The 24508-nt window shown below is 35.6% G+C and overlaps 1 long non-coding RNA gene across 1 annotated transcript in view; it reads left to right on the top strand.

Annotated features, from left to right (window-relative positions):
• LOC106864758 (uncharacterized) overlaps positions 1 to 24508 on the top strand; it is a 50743-nt gene that overhangs the window by 7507 nt on the left and 18728 nt on the right. The window contains exon 2 of the long non-coding RNA XR_015802741.1: positions 406 to 524. This is a non-coding gene — a long non-coding RNA (uncharacterized LOC106864758). The remainder of the gene's footprint in view (positions 1 to 405; positions 525 to 24508) is intronic.

The following is a 24508-nucleotide window of genomic DNA, read 5'->3' as shown; positions in this document are numbered from 1 at the left end:
GAAGGCCCAACTGTGGGGTTGAATGACTTGATAGGGTGAGGGAGACTGCTAGACGAGACAAAAAAAACAAAAATAGTGGGGAATAAAGATTTCAGCTTTTGTGTGTCTTCTACCTTCTAGAGGAATTGAATCACAGATGAATCACAGAATATTCTAAGTTAGAAGCGACCCACAAGGATCATGGAATATGAATGGCCCATACAGGGACTGAACCCATAATTGTGGCATTTGCTATTAAGAAGTATTTCCACATGTTTATTATTGTATTTGAGGCATTACAGAGATTTGCACAGGAAATATTATTGCTAAATTAGACTTTTTAATGTCATCACTTGTATACATTCATGTACAATCTTAGATCTTGATATTTAACAGCAGATGTGATCAAGATAAAATATTTTGCAGATGTAATTTGGTCTTGGAGCAAGGAGATGTGACTGACAGATGATGCACTCATATTTACAAGACGATTACATCATCCTGTCACCTAGCATGCTCTTCATTCACAATAGGTTTGATATCTGGTAAGTTTATATTTAAATTAGGTTTTGTCTTTACTAATCAGAATTTGTGGTGTTTTAACAGATTTTATTCCACTTGTATAGCAGACTGTGCCCTTTATTTGTGTGGAGCAATGATACAGTGTATTTTTTATATATCTTCTGACTTGATTGATATTGATACTCATCTTACTGTAATTCTTTCACAAACTTATCAAACTATGTTTTTTAAACTTAAATCAGAGAAACAGAGTGCTTACTTATCAGTATGTTTTTTCGGGTTTTTTTACACTGCAGTGTATCCTAGATGAATTATTTTGTTTCCTGGGAATCTTAAATAGTACTTAGTTATGTCCTGTAACTGTTCTACTTTTTGTTTAAATATCTTAGAATAACATTATTTTATAAAAATCAGTTCTTGTCCTTTATTTAGGAAAGACATCAACAAAATATTTCCTTAAGGAAGGAATAGAAAATTATTTCAGTTTTTTTTACCTGAGGTAAAGCTAGCATCTTTTCTCCTCCTCTTGTTTGTATTGCTGTAAGATATGGGTCCTTTGCAATTCATTCAGTCTTTCATGCTGCTAAAAACTGAACACTTATTTCATTCTTGTCACTGAATTTCATTTTGTTTACTACTTTGATCCCCTTCAAGATGTTGCTTGATGCTGTGTTAATCCAATGGCTTATTGCTATTGCAGTATTTCACAGCTCTCCTTTGTTGCTAAGCTCCTACATAAATGAATCATATGACCTTGGCAGTTTCCCTCTGTTAGCACTGCTGTTATTTTTCCTTCAAATTTTGCTCTTCAAATTGTAACAAACAATAGGTCTAACTAACTCTCTACATGTTTGTAGATGCTTGTAGTTAATTTGGGCTGCTATTAGACTAGGTGGGGAAATTTGGCTAAACCAAGTACAGCAGGAGACTCTGCTGCCCTTAATATAGATGGTTCAGTGGGGAAATCGTGAGGAGTTTTTTTCAGTTTTTATCAGACTTTTCACTAGTATAATGAAAAAAGGTATTCCACTCTGAAGGTATGTGTCATGACAAGCTGTAGTAGTCTTGATAAAGAACAACTTGGGCTGTTACAGTCTTTTTATTATATACTTTAAAAGCATTTTGGTGCTTCTTATGATATTTTTGGGGTTGCTTTTCTTCTGGTGTGAACCAGGGCAAAGGATCTTTGTATTTAGCTTGCCTGTAGGTTTATTATGTTCTTGATTTTGTTTTTTCTATTTTTTACCATTGCTTATACATCTTGCTCACTTTCTGCTTGATTTATTCTCAGACCTTTTTCCTTCATCAACCTTAAGAGAGAGTTAAAGGCCTACTTTCAGTGGTTGGGATTTGGGGATTTTTTTTGTTTGCCAGCTGGGGTGTTTTTGCCTCCTCTTAGAAATAGGCATTTAATTTTCTTGACTGTTATTCAGATAACTGGTAATACAACATTTCTATTTTCATACCTGAGGACTCTGTTCTTAAAATGTTTTGTGTAACTTTGAAGTAGCCTTTAGTCAGACATATTTTTGTAGAAAATAGCAAATGTGGTGATGCCCATCACAGTCACTCTTCTGAGCCATCTTAGTAACTAGCAAGTCCAGAGGGATCTCCTTCTCTTTTCTAGACTGCACTGGCAGACACTCTCTCTTACTGTATTAAATGACAGTGTGTTATTTTGTCTGTGCTAATCTGTTATCTCTTTAGGACAGGGGTCATGTCTTCTTAGAATTTAAAACTATGAATGGCAGTGCAAGAATAGCTCATAACTTTCTCTCTCTTTACGTATTAAATACCTTAGTATAATATAAGTTGTAAGTGTCTCAGTATGTGTCCTGAACATTATTTTTACTGAAGTGTGTCAATTTTCATTACATTAAATGAATACTTATTTAATTTCCTATCCCACCTCTGAGCCTATTTTGTTAAAGTTAGAATTATTCTTGCATCCCTCTGAGTCTTGAATACTCTGCTTATTTTAGTATCGTCTGCAAATTTAATGATCTGACTTATTACATCTTTATGTAGTCTATTGAATAAAATATGAAAATCTGCTGGTATTAATCTACAGTCCTGTGAGACTTCACTTCTCAGCAGCTGCTTTTCCATTTTCCATCCAATCCCCTGTTTTTCTAGGTAGTAAATGATACCTTGGTACTGCTCAAACCTGAAGGCAGGCAACTGTATCAGATCTGGAGTCAATTGAATGTATCACAGTCTTACAGGAAAAGCACATGCCCTAAAAAACCCAAACTCATCAAGAATTCAGGACTTCAGGATACAGACTTTCAGATGTGAATGCTGGGTCACAAGTGCTTGATATTGGGAGAAAAATTTTAATAAAGATTTACTCCATCCACAACAAAGCTTTCTTAATGATAACAATGATCCATCATTTTGACTTTCCTCTGAACCTTTTTAAGACCCCAGCTAAGTCAGGACTCTTGGTTTATCTAGGCTAATAACATTTTTCATTTTTAAAAGTAACCAGATTTCTTTAACATGATTTACTCTTTCCATATCCACAATGACTCATAATTATTAAATTGTGCTTATATAATTATATCCTAAAATGATCTATAAATGTAACATCTCTTTCTTAAAGATCAGACTCTGAGGAATAAAACTTCCTTGATTTATCTCTGGAGATAAAATGCTAAAGGTGTTCACAGCAGAATTAGGCAAGAGACTGACAGCTCTGGAAAAAAGGTTTGAAACTTGGTACTGGAGGGGACTTCCATTGTTATTGGAGTAGTAGGCAATATGACACTTGTAGATTCAAGAGCTGAAGAGCTGAGAGTCGACTTGGTTTGTGAGTGTACAAACTGTGAGAAGGTGCTGTGTGAAGTATTTTTATGTGACAAGCAGAGACGTGTAATCACAGGCAAATAAAAAAAGCCAGCAGGCCTTGGAGCTGGAGCCTGGGGGAACTATACTGGCCACCAGTTTGGTGAGCAAGAGCTAGGGAAGCCTTGGTGTTTGTGTAAGTAAACTGTATTATCACACCAAGAAAGAGGGAAGCTGAAAGGGTGAATATGAGTAAATTAATATAAAGATGTGGGGTTTTTAATTTTCCCCCAAAATGTTCCCTGAAATGTATATGCCTGAAAGTCAGGGCTTAAAGCTTGCCTTCATTTTTGGAGTCAATAATGAAATATTGAAAAATATGACCACTGTAGGTTCGATTGTAAATCTGACTAGGTGGTGTAATAAATCATATTGTTCCTAATAGCTAGAACAGTAGTGCACAAAAGCATGCATAATTTCTAAAAATATCATGCATTCTGGTCAGGATGTGGTGGGACTTTTGAGGATGCTTTATTGTCTATTTGGGGAATTTTTAGTACTATACTTCCACCTTTCAATTACAAGTGTCTGAGTTATTTTCTGTTACAAATAGTAAAAACCTAGGGAGCTGAAGTGTTCAATCAGATGACTGAGGGAAAGAAGACAACTTGGAGAGGAGACTTAGCAGTGATGCATTTGTAGCACACAGGCTCTGAGCTGAAAATTGCTGCCATATTTCTTCATTGTGGGGAGAGGAGGAGCAAAAAATCAATGGCAGAAATTAACAAGTAGCCATTATGTAGTCAGAGCCAGGTTCAAAACGAAACAACAGGGGTGGTTCTTCACATATGTAGCTGGTCTGGAGAACCTCTAGTCAAAGAATATGCTATGTCCTGAAAACTCATATTAGGCACTAACTGAATATCTCCTCCATGAGCTTGGTGTCTGGAGGAAAGGAAGAAATTGTATCTTGGGAGAGGCTTAAAATGAAGAGGTTGGAGGCTGGTGGAAAGCTAAATTCCTTGTTCTTGTATTTCCTCCTTTATCATTGACCTTTTTCCCTCCTTAGCAGGAGTAGTTGGTTTTGTGTTGTATTCAGCTGCAAAAAGCCACAGCATACCTATTTTCTTGGCTGTGGGGAGGACAGATCTGGTGACTTCATATATTGATCTGTTCCACTTTCTTGTTTGACATGACCTACAAGATGTGCATTAAAACCATGCAAGTGAATATTGTATAGTGCTGGTGTTAGAAATTGCCAATATTTGATGAGGTTCATTAGTTGGAATCTTCTAGTGAGGTTGGTAAGTGGAAACCCTTTAAAGGGAGAAAGAACTAGAACTGCATGTATTTCAAATAGTTGCAGCTGCTGTCCTAGGCTTTCCTTTCCTTGTCTTTCCTGGTACTAGTCTTTTACCTCGAGTAGTGTGTGCAGTTCTAGGCACCATGATATAAGAAGGTTATAAAGGTACTAGAGAGCATCCAAAGGAGGGCGAAGCAGATGGCAAAGGGTCTGGAAGGGAAATTGTATGAGGAATGGCTGAGGTCACTTGGTCTGTTCAGCCTGGAGGAGACTGAGGAGAGACCTCATTGCAGTTACAGCTTCCTCATGAGGGGAAGATAAGGGGCAGGCACTGATCTCTCTGGTGACAAGTGATGGGATTTGAGGGAATGGCATGAAATTGTATCAGGGGAAGTTTAGGATGGATATTAAGAAAAGGTGCTTCACCCAGAGGGTGATTGAGCACTGGAAGAGGCTCCTCAGGGAAGTGGTCACAGCACAGCCTGACAGAGTTCAAAAAGCATTTGGACAACAGTCTTGGACACACTGGTGTAATTCTTGGGATTGTCCTGTGCCGGGCCAGGAGCTGAACTTTATGATCCTTGTAGGTCTCTTCCAGTTCAGGATATTCTATGATTCTTTCACAAATACAACTCAATAGAATAGAGTAGAAAAGGAAAAAACACAGGTAATGTAGAGGGTGATGCTGAAAATATGATCCAGCCACTTCCAGCCTTTTTAGGGAGTCAGTAGCTGCAGTATTTGCTTTTCAGGAACCACCACCACACCACCCACCCCTTCTTTTGTATCCTCCATCTTGGAGGATGATGGCATGGGAAGAAAGTGGGCATTAAATCCCTGTATTTATGTCTTGCACCTTGCATCTTGGGAACTTACAGTTCTGTCCAGATTTATGCCTGCGCATGGGTGAACTCTAAGGAGGAGGTGTGGGAGGGCAATTTTACAAGGCTGGAAAACTGCTGTTCAATAGCCTTTAGTCATCTGCAGGACATTTTGCCAGCTGATATACCTTATTAACAGCAAAGGCTAGGTATTTATAGAGCCACTGCATCCGGAGTTCCTTTCATAGACAAGCTGTTCATACTCTGCAGGATCACATCACTTGGCGTAGGAGGTTGAGCAATCTTTATTGAGGCAGCAGTGTGACCTCATACCCCGCTGCTAACAGAGGCAGAACAGCAATGGAAGATTAATTTTCTATTTCTTTCCCCCAAGGGGGTGAAAGTGTATCTCTTTTAGGTTCAGTTTCAAATCAAAGAATGAGGTGGAAAAATTCAACTCTGCTTTCACTGTTCCCCAATTATTAGGTAGAAAAACAATTCTATTAAGTTAGATGATACACAGATGATTAATCTTATATTTTTATCAACTCAACAACATTTTAAGTCGCTATGGAGGAAAAAAGTGTAAATCGTAAAGAAGAGGAGAAAAATAAGTTCTAAGATTTCGTTTCTTGTACATTCACACTTGATATTAACATGTCCTGGTTAGAAAATGCTCTATATTTTTTTCATAATGTCCTTTTCCAGTCTTGGATGGACCATTGATAAAAATCATGAGCTTTGGACAAAAGGACTACATAATACACTTCTTGCAATTAATTTTACATACTTAGTAGACTGGTAGACTATCTGTAGCTAATGAAAACAGTAGGAGCAGCATAGCACATCAAAATACAGTATTCTAAAAATGCATTGATACAATCAAGATCTGGGTTCATAATAGCAGAAGGTAGGAGCTGATATTTAGAATTATAACAGTAACATAGACCAATGAACCATCTGTTGTAGCACTCAAAGTTCAGTCCATATGCAATGCTACGGCAGCTGATAGCTTAAATTTTTACTTTGAAAAACAATAATGCAATACTGCTAATTTGCCTCATATCATTCAATGAAGTTAGTGAATTACAATGTTAGTTAATGTGCAATTGGTTGTGTGCTGGAAAAAGGATAGAAATACAGAAATTTCTAGAAGGACCTTCTTAATGAAGAGGACAAAAATTGTAAGCTTGATACTGTTTACTTTTCATGGAGGAGATGCAGAGATTCATTACATTGTTTGTAGATCTCATCAGCCATGGCATTGTAAGAACAGCCATGCATCAAAGCCTTCCAGCCACTCAGGAAAGTTCTGACAAGCACTGCAAGATATTTCTAAACATCTTCAAGCAACTAGAAAACAAAATGCTTAGTCAGAAAACTGATTATTTTTGGCTTTTAGTGTACTTAGCTCATGGGAGCTCTGAGGCAGAAGCTGATTGTAATTCTCTGCTGCTGAAATCCCAATTCAGTCTTTTTGGTGAAAGGAGTTACAGAAATTTGGAGACTGTTTTGCTTGATTCACTCCTTGGAAAACTGGTACAGATTTGCAAAGTAAGCAATCACAGCTACGAAGTGCCTTTTTTATATTTTTGGAGTGTTAACATAAACAAGGTTAGTTCTCTTGTGATGGTTCTGTGAGGAGTAGGTCATCATTCAAGATGACATTATTGAAGATTTCCATTAAGACCACTTTTCACCATCCATGAATAATTCTCCATTTCCTTCTCTACTTCCTCTGGTAAAATTGCAGAGCAATCTTTTTGCTGACTGCTTTTAGAAATTCAGTGATTGAGATATTGGTGGTATTCTTATTCTTATTTTTGTTATTATTCTTATTATGATACAAATTTTTTAGGTACTTTTAATAAATATTTTAAAAGGGAATCTTTTTATCTAATTGTACGTAGAAGCTGAAAGTGCCAACCATCCTGGATTTCCAATTTTCTTCACGCCTCTCACAATAAGAATTTTTTCAGGAAAAAATATTCTGCTATGAACTAGTTTGGAAGTTGCCATTGTTCTGTAATGAGTGATCATTAAATGGGGCAGTCTTTAATTCTCATTCCTCACATCCTCCTTATTTAATGGGAATTGCACCCCTTGGTGTAATTGCATCAGCAAAATACATGTCATTAAGGTGAGGCAAAGTGTTCTGATGAGGATGGTGGGATAACTTTGTCTTAGCTGGTGGGAGCAACATATTTACAAATGTTCCTTTCCCAAGTGGAGATACTTCTCAGTGAGCAGTTGACATCAACCAATTGTGTCTGGCCTGAGGTTACATGTAATGTAATGTAATAAAAATGATTCTTATGATCAGCTCTCCAAATAGCTGGTGCTAAACCTTGGCATTTTGAAACAACAGGGTGTTTTTAAAAAATTTACAACGTAGTTAGCTTAGTTTATCCCTTGAACATTAAATGTAATTCCAGAACTATATATGCTGTATCTGCTTTCTCCTATCATTCAGCATAGAGAGTTCAGTGCCTGCAAACAGACCTTTTGCTTCAGCCTGAGAAAACATTTCTCTTCAGGAAAAAAATTAAAATTATGATCTGTCTTGTGCTTGAATTGAGTGCATTTACAAGGAGGTTTATTCCTAGTCTAAGGTTATTGGTCAGATCCCTCTTGCAGCTCTGGTGACATGTTGAAAATAAATTCCAATGCTTCAGAAATGTCCAAAAGGAGAACTTAATTTGTTAGAGGCTTTTGCTTGAAGTGTGATAATTTGTGCAGGCATTGGACTTATGCAAGATATATTTCTGTTTCATATGATAAAAGTAATAATATTGTTGTATTTTAGTTTGTTTGCTTTTTCTTGTCGGGTTGTCTTAAAATGTGCTGTATTTTCTTTAGTTAGAAAAAGTTTTTCAAGTACGTGGAAAAGTTTTTTTAGACAGGGTAGATTAAAACGCTGTTTGAGAAAGTTGCACAACTACAACAGATACTCTCTGAAATAATGGTTTAGAGTGGAACTGATAAGAAGTTGGATAATAGGCCAGCAAACAGGATGTCTGTAGTCCATCAAGGACTAAATGAGATCTATATAAAGCAGCAGTGTAATTGTAAAAGCAAGACAGTTAGACTGGAAAAGATCCAAAAATAACATTTGAAGATATGTCATAAACAGACCATGCGGTTCTGATAAAAGACTAAAATGACACTGTATTTAGCACATAGGTAAAGCAGAGAAGTCAATTCTGAAATCTTAATAGTTGCCTGATTACATCCAGTAAAAAACAGCCATCATGATTCCTTGTTTATGAAATAGAGCTGTGGCTTTGATATTTTTTATTCAAGCTGCAGGAGAGGTAGTACCTTGTGGTGTTTGGACCCAGTGCATAGGGCTATTCTTATTCTTTGTCATGTCTGAAGAAGGAACCCACTGGCTAAAGGCAGAACCTTAAGAACAGCTGAACAAATGTGATCTGTGATTGGTCCAGGAACCATTTTTCTCTAATTCAATCACTGTAGTGGATCCATAGTGGTTCAATTGTTGACATGTTTGCTGTGGACATTGGAAAAAGCAGACCCAAGTGTCAAAAGGTAACCAAAATGGAGCATCCTTTCCAAGAACGGCATGTTCCAGGACACTGTGACTTCACCAACAGCTTTGACAGATTAATTACTCCATATTTAGGCATCAAACTCTTCCTCGGGAAGCATTTGGAAGCCACCAGACAAAATTTCAGATGATCTCCATGAATTAATACCTTTTCAGGCTCTGGTATCTCTGATCCACAGGCTTATCTTTCTCACTGTGGTGAGGGGTATATCTCCAGACACAGCATGTAGTTGTCTTGAATCTGTCATCTTAGACTTACAGCTACTAAAGGGCAGCTAGAAGACTGCTATTTATGTTAGAAATACAGAAAGTATGGATTTAAGATAAGAACAAACCACAAATCCTCAAAATCAAATGAAACATAACCAAACCATCTAATCATCTGAGCTCCTGTCTGAAGATGCAGAGAGAGAAATAGATTCTGTATTGTGTAAACAGCAGATACAGATAAAATAGAATGAAATAGTTTAGATCTATTTGAGTACTGTTTGTTCCTCAGACTTTTGAATGAAGGAGTCTGTCCTTTTAGCTAACCTGAGTAGTAACTACTGTTCTGAGTGATTCATTCTTTGATTAAAAAACGAATCTGGAAAAATATGCATGAAATGTCTGATTTCAGAGTTTTTCACAATTTTAGGGACCATGTTTGATCCATTACATTACATTACAGTTCATTAATGATGTCTCTGAAGGTGGTTTGTGTATTATGCCAAGCATTCAGGCCCCTACCAAAGAAGTGGCAAGATATTTTGATGGATGGAATTGAGGGTTTGCACAAGTCTTAACTGATGCCTCAGTTCTGACTTAAAGCATGACAAAAACTATATCCAGTTAATTAGATACAGCGAGTAATTGCAGGATTATTATTCTATCCAGCTACAAGCTTTGGTTGGGGGTAGCTTCACATCACTCCAAGGAGAGGAGAGGCCTCTTGCCTGCTAACTGCCTTGAGAAGGAATCAAAAAGGGATTAAAATTCATAAGTATCATTTGAATTACTATTTTTAGGGTGTGTAATCTCCACTGTAACTTCTTTAGCAAAGAGCACTTGAGGAGGTCAAGATCTATTCAGGAAACATCAGAGCTACAGTTCTCATGGGACAAAACACAGCAATTCTTCCAAAAATAAACCCAGTTACAAGAAGCAACTTTTAAAAATTATTATTCTTATTTAGGACTTTTTGAGCCCATCTATTAAATTAAAATCGGGTATGTTCTCCATCTTCCATAAGCTCAAAAAAATTGTCTCTCTCTGGTTATTTAAATTTTGTTTTGTTTTTGAAGTCTGTGAAGTACAATGACTTTCTAATATCTTTGGAATGTTGATATATCACTTAAATCAAGAGCCAAGTATTTTGTGATCCCATCCCAGTTGGGCACTAAGAATAATTGCAAGTATAGAACATAAATACCAGGCAAAAATCCAGATAGTTAATCTTTTGTATATAAAGTAATTAGGCACTATAAAGTATGCAAATCCCCCAGGTATTCAACTTTAGCTGTTGTGAGATTTATTTTTTTTCGTTTGGGTTTTGGGGTGGGTTTTTTAATGCCTGTTTAGAGAGAGAGATGTGTACAGCCTGTTCTGATCCAAAGTTGAGCAGAAAGATATCGTTAATACATTTCAATTTCTTAGAAAACGTCAGCATTTTAGGGCTTCAGTTGGTCATTGGAAAGAAGATGGTGATCTTTCTCCTGCTAATCTAATTGCTTTTATTGTGATGGGATTGCAAAAACTAGATTAGAGGGCACTGTTGGAAACTGGAAATACTTGTCTTCTTTCATCTAACTAATATCAATGTTTGAAGCAAGCAATTCCATCTGTTTTACCCTCATCTTAGACCAACCACGATGCTGCTGCCTGTTGGAGGAGCCTGAGGGAGTAGTTATGTTACATTTTAGTGAGCCACATAGATGTACCTGAGCCTCAGAGTGATTTACAGCAAACTGCCTGGCAAGGTTCAATTCCGTGCCCATCAGTGGAGGAAGGACACACCTAATTTACTCATACAGGACTTTGCTTCAAAAGTTTTCAGTGACATTTAACTCTCAGTGGCTGTGTATAAAACATTAGGTGTACCAGACAGGCCTGTTACCTTGATCCCAGAAGGCACTTTTGCATTTCTCCTCCCTTATGATTCAACTTCCAGGATTTCCAGTGTTGCTGAGCATGGAGAAAATGTAGTCCATTTGCCTTTGGTAATGTGGCATATGTGGAATATTTTTTTTGTAAAACAGTTTAAAAGCCAGTGGAGAACTGTCGATTTTTTTTTCTTTTTGTGGCAAAAATTGCTTTATAAAGGAGTACTATACAGTAAGAAGCTTATATAATAGTGTCTAAAATACATAAAATTATTATTATATAAGTGGAGTATAAAAAATATCAAGATATGTCACCAGTTAAATTTTTGGATCTGTAGTCACTCTTGCTAAATTGAATTTAATTGGCCTAAGATTTGTCAAAGAATATGAAGCAAATAATTTAGCACCAGTAGAGAATGCAAAAATTAGTTGAATCTAGTGTGATGGAAGAAAAAATATTTCAAATAATATTATTTTAAAATGGCAGTCAATATAATTTTGATACAAAAATTTGCTAATAGCTACACAAAGATTAGTTCTAAACCCCATTTTATTTATTCCTAACACCTGGCTCTCCATGGAAAGAAAATTGCACTTAAATAATTAATAGAAAGCACGGGTTTTTTTCTCCTGGTAGTTCACAGATGGATAATTGATAAGCCAGTTCTCAAAATAAGGAGTAAGATGTTCTTACTTTTAATTATAATGTATCTGTATCTCTCACAGTAGCTCCCATTTAGACACAGCTTAAAACTTGAAAAGGTGCAAGAATAAAACTCCCTTTTCTCTGCCCTTTACCCCATATAATGACAATGAAAATTTTTTCTGAAGGAGCTTCTAGAAACACTTCCAAGAGAAGCAATTGCCAAAAGAACATTAAATGTTTGGAGGAGTTTAAAAAAAGGAGTGTGTGAACACTAAACTTTGTGTTGGGGACAAATCTGACTGTATCAGAGTCTCTTTATTTAACTTAACAGCATGAGCTTGTCATAAAAAACAGTTACTCATCAATCAAAAAAAAAAAAAAAAGGGAAGGGAAAGTAGAGATTTGTGTCTTAGAAATCTGTGCTGTGTTATCTACATTTCATCTAGTATTTTCCAGGAAAAATTTGTAGCAGTGGATCACTATTCAGTGATTTAAAGCAGAAATATTTCACAATCCCAGTGGGTCATAATGTTGAAATATTAATATCTTTTTCCTTTCTGCCTTCTCTTTTCAGAATTTTTTTTTTTTTTAGTTGTATGATAAGTTAGACACAAAAGTCTTTCACATTTAGGAAAACCAAAGGATCCAGTAAGACACCTGACTAAACACAGACAATATGAATTTATTTTGTGTGGTTCACTCCCGCCCATGTGAGTTAATTCATCTGTGTTTTGTCTTTGTTGCTCTGTCCCCATTTAACTCTTGACCCTGTCATACCAGCAACCAACTTTGTATTCAGACAGGCACTGAGCTGACTTCATAACCCTACTGAAAATACAAAAGCCAAATGTGCCTACATCAAGAGAGACAGTGATGGAGTCTCAACTCCATCACTCAAGCACAACTCAAGCACAAAACCAACAAGGTGAGAAGCTGTCCAATACTTTTCTGTAGATTTTAAGAGGGAGGAAAGAAAGAGCAGAGCCATGTGAAACTGATGCAGCAACCAGGGTCTGCAGCTGTGTCAACATCATGTAACTGCCAAATGTCTCTGTGACTGCAGAGAGCAGCTCTTATTCCATCTGGGAAAAAGGAGCTATTTTTCACAAACATTGCCGCCCTTTTAATAAATGAGATATACTAGGATCTGTTTTAATGGTCTAATGGACTTATAATTTGGCTGCAAAGAGTAATTTTGATCCTGTTTTGAAGTCTTCTGGGGCCAATGCAGTCACATTGCACACATGAGTGAAATGACACTTCAGAGCAATGAAGCATCTGGAGAAGACACCACTGTCACTATACTTATTTTATGCCTTCTCCACGTATCTCATGGGTATAGATAGTTAACTAAAGTTAAATAACACGTAGCAAAGAAACTTCTATCAAATTTTTTACCAGATCCCTTACTAACACAAACTCGGAATTATTGAACAGCCCAGATTGGAAGGGACCTTGAAACATCACTTGGTCCGACCTTTCATAGGAAAGAGACTCTAAATGAGATGATGTAGCACCCTGTCCAATTGCACCTTGAAAACCTCCAGTGATAGGGACTCAGTCACAACCCTGAGTAGCTTCTTCTAGGTATGGATTGTTCTCACTGTAAAAAAAAATCTTACTTATGTCAAGATGAATTATGTGGACTTCATGCAAATTCATATAGCTGCTGTAACAGATGAATCAGAAAGAAACTAGGCTCAATGCTCCCTACTATTGAGTCAGTAGAATCAAGAATAACCTGATCATCTAGACCTCTGTCCCTGTAATGTCCACCCCCACAATGTTTAGCAACGGATATCAGATAATTAGAGATACAAGGCATATAATGCATTCAAGTATAATTTTAGACAAGTCTTTATTGAAACCACTTTACTTTCTAAGATAAGTAAAACACTTCCCTTAAATCATCTTTCCTATCAGAAAGAGCACTAATAATGTGTATTTATTTCTTGAGTGGTCAGTGAAATTTTGTTTACAAGATTCACATTCCCTGAGCAAAAGATCAATCAACCCATTGTGATATTAAGCCAATATTTATTTAACTGTCTTTAGACAATTGCTAATAGAAAGATTCAACCTACTTATTTTTGTTCATTAGAAGAATACCTGCAATTCCTAGTAGTTCATTGACAGTTGTTTGCTAACAATCTTTAATGGTAGCAGAACATGTGATAGGGAGTCTTGAATTCAACATTTTTTGAATTATGAGTTTTCTGACTATAAAAATAAAAGAACATAATGAGGCTGCTATTTATGGTTAAGGTGGCTGGAATTTTGTGTCTTAAAGTTAGGGGAGATCTGTAATGTAGACTATGCTTCTCTACAGTCTTCTGTGAAATTTTCTGGACACTGTGTTGCCTTAATCATTTGTCAGAATAAGTTAGCATTCATGTTTTCTCCAAAAAATAAAAAGACAACATTTGCAATAACTTTACTGTCTTAGTGAGAACCTAGTTTGTTTTTTTGGTTTGTTTTGGTTGAGTTTTCTGCTTCTCTTAGAAAGCTTTTTGTACAATAGAGTAATTGGATCAATACAAGAAATTTCTATCTTTTCATCTTTCTATCACTCATCACATTCATGCAAGGAAGGAGGCACAATCCAGCATGATGTCCTTTTTCATTTTGGGGTGTCAATTCTTTGGCTGCTTAACAAGCAGTCCACTCATTGTCTCTTTCCCTTAAAGAGAAGATGGCAGCCCAAATAGAAGCACTTTGGCATAGCTTTTGTCCCAGTGCTGCTGTCCAGTGTTGGAGAGCCCCAGTACAGCCACTGTTTCCAGGCTTTTTAGTGAGCTACCCAGGGAGAAATGAAAGGAGTTGCACTACAAGCTGCACGAGGAGCACAAGACCTCAGAGTAAAAAGGCAAGGTTTGAGCAGTGGTTTGTACTGCAAAGGCAGCTCACTTCTTACTGCTTTAGAAATCTAAGTCAGAGAATTCTACTTTGTGAACCACTGATATAGTCCGTGGAACTGGTTTTATATCTTTCTGTGGAACTGTTTGTATGTATTCCTATGTAATAGCTTTTTAAAATAATCTTTTAAGAAAAGAAACTCTTTGAAGTTTGGTTTGCCTTTTTTATGAGCGTTTGATATCAGTTTAGAATGGATTAAGTGTCTAGGTATAGAGATTAGATGTTTTTCTTTTACTGAAGACTTGATCTTTGAATTGCAAGGGAAGGGTTTTGGAGGAAATGCTAAAATGGTTCCATCCTGAAGGCCACAATGGAAATACTTTTTTAAAGTGATATAAATGTTTTCAAGGATAAAAACTAGATACACTCAATTAAGTTCAGATTTTTCTGCCTTTAAAACAAAAAAATAAAAGCAAAAAGCCATCAAAAAGCAACGTCAGAAATCCTCAACCAGCAACCTCTTTCATGAGGTTCTTATCACTCATAAACACTTACTGATACAACTTTTTAAAAGAAGTACATACTTTAATTTTTTAAAAAATGCTCTCTTCAATTTAGAAAGCATGTAGCTATATTGACTCAGAATACCTAATAACAACGAATCGGCTTTTCAAAATAATAACTTTGAAAAACTCTCAGAATTAGTGTTCTTGATTTTATCTTTCACTTGTAATATTCTGAAGTCTATTTATATATTACTGGATATTAAAACACCTAAATCAGCAAGTCAAAAATTTGGCTTTAACAATGGGCTCAATTTCCTGTGCTATATCCAGCAAAGAATTGGTAATGAAGCACAGAATGTTTCACAAATACATACATACTTCATAGGATTGTCTGTCAGTGCATGTGGAAAAGATAAAAGTATTCTGGAAGAAGTTCAAAGGAAATACCCTAGTAACTATGGAAAAAAAAGCCCTTCTGCCCTACGTTGAGAAGAAAAAAAGATTAAGTTAGACTAGATGAACATCTTCTTTTTAGTGCCAGCTTGGCTGAGACAGATTTGTCCTGTAGAGTTGATGAGGTTTTGAAAGAGATAATGATGAGATATCTCCATAAAACTCCAAATGCTTTTCTTATGACCTGGGGACAGCCTTGAAACAAGCACCTTACCACATCATTCACTCACATATGATTGAAATCAAGCTCCATTTCAGAAAAGCTCTTCCTTACATTTGGCTGGAATTCCAGATTTTGTGCCAAATATGGGAATTGGTCATTTCAGTTTTAGTATGGCTCAGGCTCTGGGCTTTTTATTAATAAATAAATGAATAAATTTCATAAGTTCAGTATTGCAGAAATTACAACTCTGAGTCAACAAATGAGAAACAGGAGCATCTATATTCCAGTCCTTACATCAACCTTTGGATAACATTTTATTATATTAAACATAACCTAATAATAGTTACATAAGGAGGATAATATAAGAAAGTCTTACAAAAGAACTGGAGTCATTCAGTGTGAGATTTATACAAGGATTCTGGTCCATCTTATGTTCTTCAACCATTTCACCACTGTTAGCAACGGGCAACAAAAGTAGTGCAATATTAATAGTATAACATTATGTATCCCATGTTACTCTGAAACATCTTTTTTTATTAGTATTTGTTAAATGCAAAAATTCAAGTTTTCGTAACAATTTTAACTTTAATACCTCTCTAGGTTCATTGATTTATCTATTTCTCTTCTATTCAGAAAACGTGTGTGTGTGGGAAACTGTGAGTTACACAGTGTTAGACTTGGGCAACTGGAAAATATTACTTGTAACAGATCTCCTGTGAAATTTTAGGTGTATTTTTAAAAATGTTATTGTGAATTCACTGAAGACAGCTCTTGAAATGCAATTGTCATTGCCTCTGGCTTCTCTCATTTCCTGGAAGTCTCATTTGCCCATGTGTGAATGTTTATAATTTAGCTTAATTTTTCTTAACTTTTTGTTTTCATTAGGTTACCAACTGAGGTTTTATGTCATGAAGTGGATTAATTGCTTTTGCATCTACTGCATGTAAACAATTCGAAGTAATTAATAGGAATTTTGCTCTGTACTAATAGTTATGTAAAAAGTATACTGTACTTAATGTGAATTGCAAGATATTTCTGTAGACTCATCTATAATTTATTTGAAAACTATGCTGTTTTTTAAACTTGAAGATTCACTCCAAATTTTGAGCATTTTCTTCCTATGCTAATGAGCTAGTAAGTGTTATTAAAAACTTATTTACAGGTAATATTTTACCTGCAAACTGTATAGAAATTTTTCTTTTCTATTATCTCTAGGATTCTTACAAAGCCCATAAGGTTTTAAAGCTCTATGAGGGTTGAAATGACTGCAAAGAAGTGATGTTACTCATTCCTAAAACCTCATCTGAGGCAGTTCAGGACACCGTTTTGCAAGTCTATGCAAGTCCCATTTGCATTTTTTGATTCTGCATTATGAGCTTACAACATGCTAGCTGTAATGTCACTCATAATGAATGGAGTTTACTGTAGAAAATACATAATACTAGAATTTACTTAAATTTATCATAAAGGCTTTTAATTTAGTAAGCAACAATGCCTTGCTAGGGAAAGTTCCTTGAAGCACTTCACGAAGATATCAGTAAATAGTGAGGCTTGGTTACCATCTTTTCTGTGTTAAGAAGAGAACCTAAAATAGCAATGATATTTTTAGACAGCTGTATTCAAAAATACAGTCAAAGGAATTATTGTATTCTGTTTTATTCACATGTAGTTAATTATAACTACAAGCCTTAATTATAACAAATTATAATCTGATTATAACCCGTACCCAAAAAACACTAAGCAAAGCAAAAAAAGCCCTCCACAACATACCTCTCTGGTCTTATTCTCTGTCCTTTATGTCTACCTGCATTAAATGGGAATTGTTGTGATTACCAGCCTTCTGCAGAAGACCTGGCAATTGAAAACTCAGCAGACATAATGAATTGCTTTTTCCAATTTGGGACCATGGCCCTAGGCAGAGATAAAGCTCCTAGATCATCCTGTTCTCCTTTTCTACTACATAATTATTTCTGCTACAGCAGCACCTTGGAGCCATAATCAAGCCTGAGATTCCTTGATGCTACAGAGCATACAATTACAGAATAGAAAGGGTCTGCCTGACTGCACTGATGCACAGAGTAGTGAAAAGAGAGACATGAGATGGGTAGAGACTGGTGCAGGAACAGGATGAAAAGAGAAGTGATGCTAGGCATGACAGTCAGAGGTCTCTCTGTGCACATTCAGGTTTTTTCAAATCGAAGGTTAAGTTTTGCAGACTGGCTTGCAGAAGAAGAGAGAAGAGACTTTTCAAAACTTTGTGGGGAGTTCTTCTCCAGTGCTTGTATGTCCCAAGGCCGTGACTACACTTTCAGCTCTCCAGCAGAGCAAAGCATTTCTAGCTGTTCCAAAAATCCTCAGCCATACTGCTTTGATGGTTGGTTTCCTTAGCAAAGGGTGCTTAAAAGCAGTTATTTGTAATGTATTTCCTGCATTGCAGGACTTGAAGAAAGAAATCTCTCAATTTACAATGTACTTTATGTTTAAAAAGCTAATTTATTATACTTTTGAACTGTCCTTAAACAGTTTAGCATTGTAACACAAACAACATGTGCCAGCTCTGTTACACACAAGATGGTGTCTAAAGACACAAGTAATACATTTCAAACTCGGGCAAAACTAATTGCTGAGATGAAATTCTGCTTCCTTGTAAGTTCTTGTAAGTTCCTTGTAAGTCCTCTGCATAGTTTGAGATCTAGTGAATACTATTCTGTACATAATTATTCTTCCATGCTATTTCTTAATTACAGGAGGTGAACCTCTTAAAAGATAATTAAATTTATAAATTAGCAAAAGAGCCCCTCTGACAAAATTAAAGTTGTTTGACTATCTAACAGGATCACAATACTTCTTGTGAGGTTTTAAAGGCAAATGGACTGAGGAAGATGAGAGAGATTGTTTTGATATCACCCCTGTGCTTTCAAAGAGCCGACAGGGTGTCCCTGTCCACACTATGTCATGAACTTTTCCTTTAGTCTGAGTAATCTCAATTATCCAACAGTGGTGCACTAGGGAAGGCAGTGAACTTGTGTTCAATATCAAAACAGAGGATAAAATAATCTATGCTTTTTCCAGAGCTATTTCTTGACCTTTATTTCAGCTGACTGCTTCTATCTTTACTTAAAACCTTAGTGTGAGCTGTGCTATTTCTATGTGTAGACATTTCCATTGAAAACTAGACTTGATCTATACACTTTTTAGAAATTTATCTAATAATCTTTAGTATTTCTTTCGAGTTATATTCTAAGCCGTAGTACAGGAAAATTCCATTAGACAACCTGGTGATGTAGCTCTAACTTGGAATACTTTTCTGCACCTTGTTCTCTCACTAGTGTATTTTCTTTATGCTATTCTGGACTCTGTTATAATGATGATAATATCTGGGTACTAGGTAGCATAGGCTTATATCCCATTCAAATAAATATCAATTTAGGAAAAAGTTTTACAGCTTTTCAACTTATTTGTCAACTAATCAGATGCACTGTGGTGTTTCAAATTAATTTTATGTTCCAGTGAGGGTGTTAGCACTTAGAGTGAATTTAAACAAGATGACGTCAATGAATACATTATTTCAGACAGTGTCTTCCTTAATACGTCCTTTTGTTTAAGGAGCTTCCAAGTAAGTTATGGAAACATGCTTTAAGGTGGGTGAAAAGCTGATGGGGTAACTGTATTGAGGATAGGAATCAATTGCTCTCTGTCCCACTGAAAGGATGTGTTCATTGGAGGCTTTTAGTGATCTTTGATTCTGGTACTTTTCTGTATTTCAATAAGGACAATTAGAATAAATTATATGTTCACTGAACTGTTCAGCAGTTGCAAGTGAATAGTAGCTACAAATTTTTCAGGAGATAGATTTGTAAATTCAAAGTATCTTGGTAAATTGAAGAAATAAGAATAGTTGGTATTATTATTAGTAGTAGTACCAGTATTATTAACACTCTTGTTGAAATTCCTGGAGTTTTCTGTCTTTTAAATATGTGCAAAGTTCTGTTCTTGGCAGCAATCTTCAAATGTGGAAACACAAGTTGGAGAATTACTCCTAAATAGTACTAGTTCCTGAGAAAAGGATCTTACTTACTGTGAATTCTAACTGAAAGTGAACCAAAAACTTGAGACTGCTGATAAACGAAACATTTTAGGAACTGGATAAAGTAGCACATTCAGTGTAACATGTCTATTCTACCTAGTACTACAGAATCAGTAACACCTGGAGTATTTTGTCTCCTTTTGGGTATCCCATTGAAGAAACGCCATTGGAAATTTTAGAGAACAGAGAAATGTGTTGGAAACTTTGAAAACATGACCTCAGATGAAAAGTTGAAAGAAATTCAGTTTGAAGATTAAAAACTATGGAGTGACAGAAGTCTTCCAACATCATAGTGTTATCTACAAAAAGGAAAGGACAAGAACATTTTCTCTCAGTTGTAGTTCTGGGGAAGAATAAACAATAGGCAGCAGAATGCTAAAATAAAGCAGATTGAAGCAGTTTAGATAAGCATCAAATATAACTGTAAGGACCATGAAGAATGGGAAGAACACAGAAGTTTAACTGATAGTTTAGACCAATTGGTCAAACATACTGTGAAGGATTTACAGATAATGCATTCTGTCATGGAACAGGAGGTTGGACTGGATAAACTTCGAGGGTGCTTTTCACTGGGTTTTTTTTTGTTTGTTTTCAATTTTTTTTTCAAAAATTAATGTGACCCTTTAGCATCAGAAGAAGAGAGAAAAAGGTAAAGTTAGGAGAAAGTAACTTTTTTTTTCATTTTAAACAAGTATAGTTTGAGGAAAATCTTAATCAGAAGATAATTATGAGATGTGATAGAATTGAGACTTTTCAGTATTGTGGAAGAAAAAATGTAAGTACACAACTTTTGTAGTGCAGATAACATTTGTTTGCTCAGTGTGTAAAGGCTAATTCTGATTTTTTGCCTTTGACAAAGACACAAAGTGATTTTTTGCAGTTTTATATTTCTAAGAACATTATAATTGCAACTAAATCCAACATATAGCACAGCCTGCCAAAGTCTTATATATGCTGTAATAGTTTTTAACAGTTTGGTTCCAGTCTTTTTCACCTCAAACATGTAACCCCTAAAGTAATATGAATATATGTTAGATACACAGCTTCAAATTTTTAAGAAATTGAGTAAAATGACATGGTTTCCCTACAAAAATTGAAGGTCAGGGAATTTGCAGTAGCAATATAGGAAATCAGTACAGAATAGTTGTTGCATGCCAAAAGTAAGTTAGCAAGCTTTTTTCACTTGCAAAATGTTTTCCGAGTGTCATTGCACTGTATAGGTGTAATGTAAGGTTTGGTCCACATTGCTGCACACTTCTCTAAGAATAAAGTTAAGAAAAAAGTGCTTAAAATTGGAAACTATCTAGCAGAAGAGAAAATAACTATAGAATTAAGTCAAATATTTCAGTGAAAAATCCCAGAAAATTCAGTGAAAAATATTTATATTGCAATGTCTTTGTCCTAAAAACATGTGATACTAAAGCACTGAAAAAATAGCCTGTACATGCTTACCAACCAGAAATAAAATCTGTTTTCTAACCCATGGCTTGCTCGTGCAATGCCATATTTTATCCTTTCTTCCCTAGCTGGTGATATATGGTTGTGTCAGTGAGCTAATGATGTTTTCTTAGAAGAGGCAGAAGGTTTTCTCTTTTAATGGAACATATAAATAAAACAAATTTAGCTGCAAAAACTACACTAACCTTAAAATTATTACAGAATCAAAAATTATTTTCAATTATTTTGACTGGACTTTAAAACATTTGTAAAAATGAGCAATTATCCTCTGAAGCCCAAGCGGACATAGGCAAGCCTGCACACACATGGGCAGAATCCATCCCCCTAAATCCCCAGCTGAGGTCTGAGAATGTTCAGGAGGAAACCATACATCACTTCAGCAATACTCAGTGAGGAAAAGGGGGGAAACATACTAGCTTTAAACCAATTTGTACAAATGATGCTTTGGTTTCTCTGGAGGGTCAAAGAAAGAGAGCACCTTTTCCACTTTGTTTATTGATGGTAGAACTCCCCAACGGCTTTCCAGCAATACATTCCTAGTTTGCATCTTCTACAGAAGTTTCACACAAGCGTCTACCCCAGATGGTGGCTTTAAAAAGAGAGGGTAGGAAGGGGAAAAAAAAAAAGAACTCTTGAGGCATAGCGGGCTGCTGTCCAATTTTGTTTCTATATAGGATCTTACTGAGTTTTTTTATGCCATTTCAGTTCCATTGCTGCAGGAATAGATAAAATCACTTGACACAGATTTGCTGATGCTCGAATATATCAAATTAGAAATCTTAGAGTTTTGTTTTTATATTCGGGATTTTATTAGCATTTATTTCATGCTATTCTTTATTTCCTAGGGAGTTGCATATGGAAGCTTGTGGTTCCAGTGGTTACCCTGAAGGGGGGAAATCTCTGTGGCAAGATCAGTGAGACAGAAAATTTTATTCAAATGGAAATAATTGCATTCAAATAAGACATACCTGTGCTCTTAGAGAACGGGATGTGTTTTCAGTCTTGAAGCATCAAGTAGAATTTATGAAGGCGATTTAAAAGGGAGGAAAAATGTTAAAAGGCAAAGAGATATTTACTTTTATTGTCTTTAGAGCTTGCCTGGCTTCAGGGTCGATTTGCTCTCAGGATAACATAGACAATCCTAGAAAGTGAAAGAGTCCTCTCGAGTATTTCTTCTCCATAAAGTGACCTGATAAGAATCCTGTAATTTGCTATGGTGATGTTACAGGAAAATTAACAGTACTTTATTAGGGACACTAGAATAGGATGAAAGAACAAGGAGATTCTAGTATGCTAGACAGGAATTTTTATTTTGTTCTTGCCTGTCTTGTGATTTAAACTGTAAAATTTGGTTGTGATTAGAAATGCACTTACTACAATTATTGTTAAAACTTGGTAAGAAATAAAATGAAAGAAAACACAGAAATAATTTAAAGAGTCTGTAATTCTCACCTGATTCATAAGTGGTAAGTTAATATTTTAAAAGCTTGATCTATAATTTAAAATTTCTAATTATCATCTTGGTTAAACTGTTGAAAAGTTCAAGTTTCAGCCTTTGGGTTTTGTAAAATTTTCTGGTCTTTGAAGCTCCTTTTGCTGTCAATAATTCAGTTTCTTTCTCAGTCCAGGAGAAACTGAGCATTTCTCTTAAATTATTTTTGTCTGCTTAATTTCAATGTATTGTCAATGTAATAGTAGTAGATACACTGTGAGGGGTTTCTCTTGCATGTTCTTGAGAACATTTTCACATGAATGTTCTCAGGGTTCTGGAATATTATTCAAATATCTAAAGCTAATGCAAATTACATTTTTATAACTGGACTCTGTGGAACATGAGGATTTTCAGAGATCATACTGGTGAAACTTGTACACTTAATCACAAATGATCTGATGACACACAGTTATTTAATTGTAAAAATTAAAAGTTGTGCTGTGAAGTAGTATTTTCAGATATAGGATGGCTGAATGTTGTCTAAAAATTATAAAGAATATATTTATCTTTTTTTTTTTTCTCTGCTGATTCCTACTTCAAATTTCAGTTAATTACATGACCAGTGATTATAAATCTGTATGGCAACAAGGCACTAAGAAAATGAGTCAAAAAATTAAGGGACATTTCAACAATGAAAGACACTGTGATAGTTTTCTGGTATTCTTCTCAGAGATAAAGTATCAGAATATGTGAAATAAATACATAACAAGTAATGTCACCAGGGTAGTAATGTATGTGTTATAAGTCTCTTACTTCCTAGAAACAGGAGACCCTTTCTTTTTCCTGTGCAGGCATTTGTACTTATATCGAGCTGGAATGGTGGCACACAAGTAGAGAGAGAAGTTGCAGAGTTGTCTAAAATGGTACCAAAAAGTGCAGTAGCAAAGTGACGATGGCTGTGCTGTCTGTGTCAGAGCTGTGCTCGAGGGAGCTGGGAGAGGAAGGAAGGGAAGGAAGAAAGGGAAGGAAAGGAAGGAAGGAAAGGAAAGGAAGGAAGTGTGAAACAAAATTATATTCAAGACAAATTTTAAAATATTGATAATAAACTAGTTTCCCTAAGTGTTGTTTGTTAATACACAAATGGGCAAGGAGAAAAACTGTGCAGAGAAAGGATGCATGAAATGGTGGCATTGGCATACTTGGTAGTAGAATTTCTTTCTTCCTATTTAATAAATATGCCCTGTAGGATCAAAAAAGCTACTATTTTTCACTGAGAAATATAGAGCTGGGTTAAAAATAAGTTGGAGTGATAGGTAAAAGTATTTATTCAAGAAATGTCTCAAGAAATTTAGATGCATCCAGAGAAATATGAAGAAGGCTGGGTTGGAGAGTTAAGAAGTGACTATAATGCTGTACAAGTATTAAAGTCAGTTTTAATATTTTTTTTTCTGAGAGTTCCTTGTTTTAAAATATATAATTGATAAATTACTATAGGGAGCAGTAACTTTTAGAAAAAATAATTACTTGGACCCAGTATTTATTGTAATAGAGATCTGTACCTATACTTGTAGAACAAATAGTTTGACTAGCTGGGTAAGCAGTTTAACTGTTTCAAGCCCTGCATGCTCTAGAAATACAAATCACTGATGGAGAATGTGGTAATTCAGTGCCCTATTCCATTTAAAGGTATGCAAGAACTGGGAAGCCCTAAGGTACTAAACAATAATTACTATTTGAAAAGCAAATCAAAGACAAACAGTATCTATGATTGTCAAATGAAATACACCAAATTTAATAGGGCTTTTGTAAATAAAGGGCTGAATGCCTACAGGTGGCCCTGTGTTTG

The sequence above is a fragment of the Sturnus vulgaris genome, chromosome 1 (genome assembly GCF_052056855.1).
Source record: "Sturnus vulgaris isolate bStuVul1 chromosome 1, bStuVul1.hap1, whole genome shotgun sequence".
Classification (NCBI taxonomy): Eukaryota; Metazoa; Chordata; class Aves; order Passeriformes; family Sturnidae; genus Sturnus; species Sturnus vulgaris.
Note: the sequence above shows the minus strand (reverse complement) of the source record. Positions and strands in the feature narration are given on the sequence as shown.